Source organism: Pseudorca crassidens, chromosome 6 (genome assembly GCF_039906515.1).
Source record: "Pseudorca crassidens isolate mPseCra1 chromosome 6, mPseCra1.hap1, whole genome shotgun sequence".
NCBI lineage: Eukaryota > Metazoa > Chordata > Mammalia > Artiodactyla > Delphinidae > Pseudorca > Pseudorca crassidens.
This window is the reverse complement of record NC_090301.1, coordinates 44,667,538-44,671,753: the sequence shown is the minus strand read 5'-3', so window position 1 is coordinate 44,671,753 and position 4,216 is coordinate 44,667,538. Positions and strand designations below refer to the sequence as shown.

The following is a 4,216-nucleotide window of genomic DNA, read 5'->3' as shown; positions in this document are numbered from 1 at the left end:
CGCAAGAGGGAAGAGATATGGGAACATATGTATATATATAACTGATTCATTTTGTTGTAAAGCAGAAACTAACACACCATTGTAAAGCAATTATACTCCAATAAAGATGTTAAAAAAAAAAGCAGTTCTTTTAAGCCTCTTAAATGTTTCAGTATACTATTAATTTACGTTATATAGAAGATGACTGACTTAGCAAATGCACACACTGGTCCAGCCAATTATCACAGACCTCAAAGTAGTAGAGTCAAAACCAATGAGGCTATCCTGATGCATGTTAGCCCACACTGTTAATTTAGCATTTGAAGCTAGATTTAAAAGCAAAAACCTATTACCCTTCATATGAGGCTCCATCAGTTATTAATTAAAGATTATGCATTCTGCTTTTCCCTGGTGTGATTCTGTCGTGTTCGACTGTTCCCTGGAACAGTGGTCTTTTATCTCCATCCACCTTCTCTCCCACCTAAGTGTGTGCCACCAACCCATGGAAGATTTGATGGACATGGACATGAGCCCCCTGAGGACCCAGAACTATCTTTTCAGTTGTGAACTAAAGGTCGACAAAGATTATCACTGTAAGGTGGATAATGATGAAAATGAGCACCAGTTATCTTCAAGAACGGTCAGTTTAGGGGCTGGTGCAAAGGATGAATTGCACATTGTCGAAGCAGAGGAGATGAATTATGAAGGCAGCCCAATTAAAGTAACACTGGCAACTTTGAAAATGTCTGTGTAGCCAACGGTTTCCCTTGGGGGCTTTGAAATAACACCACCTGTGGTCTTATGGTTGAAGTGTGGTTCAGGGCCTGTGTGTATTAGTAGACAGCACTTAGTAGCTGTGGAGGAAGATGCAGAGTCAGAAGATGAAGAGGAGGAGGATGTGAAGCTCCTAAGTATACCTAGAAAGCATTCTGCCTCTGGAAGTGGTAGCAAGCTTCCTCAGAAAAAAGTAAAACTTGCTGCTGATGAAGATGAAGATGATGATGAAGATGACGATGATGATGATGACTTTAATGATGAGGAAGCTGAAGAAAAAGCTCCAGTAAAGAGGTCTGTACGAGATACTCCAGCCAAAAATGCACAGAAATCAAACCAGAATGGAAAAGACTCAAAACCATCAACACCAAGATCAAAAGGTCAAGAATCCTTCAAAAATCAGGAAAAAACTCCTAAAACACCAAAAGGACCTAGCTCTGTAGAAGACATTAAAGCAAAAATGCAAGCAAGTATAGAAAAAGGTGGTTCCCTTCCTAAAGCGGAAGCCAAATTCAGCAATTATGTGAAGAATTGTTTCCAGATGACTGACCAGGAGGCTACTCAAGATCTCTGGCAGTGGAGTAAGTTTCTTTAAGAAAATAGTTTAAACAGTTTGTTAAAATTTTCCATCTTATTTCATTTCTGTAACAGTTGATATCTGGCTGTCCTTTTTATAATGCAGAGTGAGAACTTCTCCTACCGTGTCTGATAAATGTTGTCCAGGTTCCATTGCCAAGAACGTGTTGTCCAAAATGTCTGTTTAGTTTTTAAAGATGGAACTCCACCCTTTGCTTGGTTTTAAGTATGTATGGAATGTTATGATAGGACATAGTAGTAGTGGTGGTCAGACAAATGGAAATGGTGGGGAAACAAAAATATACACGTGAAATAAACTCAGTATTAAAAAAAGATTATGCATTCTTATACATTAAATACATATACACAAAGGCCTCTTTTTTTAAAAAAATAAATTTATTTTTTTATTTATTTTGGCTGTGTTGGGTCTTTGTTGCTGTGCATGGGCTTTCTCTAGTTGCGGCGAGCGGGGGCGACTCTTTGTTGCGGTGCGCAGGCTTCTCATTGCGGTGGTTTCTCTTGTTGCGAGCACAGGCTCTAGGCACGCGGGCTTCAGTAGCTGTGGCATGTGGGCTCAGTAGTTGTGCCACACGGGCCCTAGAGCGCAGGCTCAGTAGTTGTGGTGCATGGGCATAGCTGCTCCGCAGCATGTGGGATCTTCCTGGACCAGGGCTTGAACCCGTGTCCCCTGCACTGGCAGGCAGATTCTTAACCACTGCACCACCAGGGAAGTCCACAAAGGCCTCTTTTTAAGACAAAAAAAACCCAGTTATAAATAGACTGCAAAGCATGATGAACCTCCCTAGCCAATTGGCAGGGTGCTCCCTGTTGCAAAAACATCCCAGCAGAGGAGTCTGTCATCTGTTATGAGGCATCCAAGGATCTGAGTGCTTGGGAGGCAGAGTTCCTCTCTAGCTCTGGGAAGCCCAACTCTGGCTGGGGGCTAAATCAAGAAGCTCTTGAAACCTACAGATACAAAAAAAAAAAAACCAAACCTCTCAGATATTTTATATTCAAAGTTTTGGGGGGGCTTCCCTGGTGGCGCAGTGGTTGAGAGTCCGCCTGCCGATGCAGGGGACACGGGTTCGTGCCCCGGTCCAGGAGGATCCCACATGCCGCGGAGCGGCTGGGCCCGTGAGCCATGGCCGCTGGGCCTGCGGGTCTGGAGCCTGTGCTCCGCAACGGGAGAGGCCACGGCAGTGAGAGGCCCGCGTACCGCTAGCTAAATAAATAAATAAATAAATAAATAAATAAATGAATGAATGAATGAATGAATGAATAGAATCCGCCTGCCAATGCAGGGAACACGGGTTCAATTCCTGGTCCAGGAAGATCCCACATGTGCGGAGCAACTAAGCCCATGCGCCACAACTACTGAGTGAGCTCTAGAGCCCGCAAGCCACAACTACTGAGCCCACGTGCCGCAACTACTGAAGCCTGCATGCCTAGAGCCCTTGCTCTGCAACAAGAGAGGCCACCGCAATGAGAAGCCCATGCACCACAACGAAGAGTAGCCCCCGCTCGCTCCAACTAGAGAAAGCCCGCGCGCAGCAAGGAAGACCAAACACAGCCAATAAATAAATTTATTAAAAAAAAAAAAAGTTTTCGGGCTTCCCTGGTGGCGCAATGGTTGAGAGTCCGCCTGCCGATGCAGGGGACACGGGTTCGTGCCCCGGTCCAGGAAGATCCCACATGCCGCGGAGCAGCTAGGCCCGTGAGCCATGGCCGCTGAGCCTGCGCGTCCGGAGCCTGTGCTCCGCAACGGGAGAGGCCACAACAGTGAGAGGCCCACGTACCGCAAAAAAAAAAAAAAAAAGTTTTGGGGGACTTACTTGGTCACCACAATAAGAAGCCCGTGCACCACAATGACGAGTAGCCCCCGCTCGCCACAACTAGAGAAAGCCTGCGTGCAGCAACGAAGACCCAACGCAGCCAAAAATAAATAAATAAATTTATTTAAAAAAAACCAAGAAGAACATTTTCCTTAGAGATAAAAATGGCAGACACCCCTAACATCTAAATAACAAGTAAGGCCCAACATCAGTGAGGCTGCCAGCACAGAAATAATAAAAACAGTTAACATCCAAAAAGGTCTCTTTCCTACCAAAGTTTTAAAAAGTCTCCCTTAAACAATGAGTTAGAGGAAATATAAAAATAAAAAAATAAAAAGTTTTGGGTAGAGTTCTAGAGACAGCAGACTCAAAACATAGGTGAGGCTCCAACAAAGCCTGATGGTAGGGCAGATCAGTACACCTTGCTGCTGATTTAAAAACCTAATCTGCAGTACTGCCTCAAAATTAAGAATTAATGCACTAATACAAACCTAAATTTGTAAAATTATTGTTGAACTCTGCTTCCTAAGAAAGATCTTTCAGGATTCTTTGACTTGCTTAGTTCTTAAGGGCAGTATTAAATGGGATACTATCTTTGTCTAATGTAAATATGGTCACCATCTTATAATCAGGAGACATGAAGTCAGAGAGGTAAGGAATTTTCCTTATACCACACTGCGGAAAAATGAGTTTGTAATAGAATTCAAATATTTTCAACCAGTAACTAGAAATGACAACAGTCATATAGCCAACTTTCTATTATCATGATTTTTAATTCTTTCCATGACTTTTTGTGTTTCTTTGATTCTCCAACCTATAATGTAGGTACTACTGACATTTACCATTTTACATGTGAGGAAACAAGCACAGAGTAGCTGCATAACTGCTCCAGTATCACACACAGCTGGTAAATATGGAGGCAGGAGGGAAATTCATAGTCCATGCTCTTAACCACCCTACTGTTCACCCTTTATGTCTCTACCTACTTCCCCAAATAACAGTTTGTGGGTATTTTGTCTATCAGACACCATGAATGAACTCACCATAGAGTAAGT

At 43.3% G+C, this 4,216-nt stretch overlaps 1 pseudogene; it reads left to right on the top strand.

Annotated features, from left to right (window-relative positions):
• Nucleotides 1-481: 481 nt before the first annotated feature.
• LOC137225812 (nucleophosmin pseudogene) lies at nt 482-1,649 on the top strand (annotated as a pseudogene).
• The last annotated feature ends 2,567 nt before the right edge of the window (nt 1,650-4,216 follow it).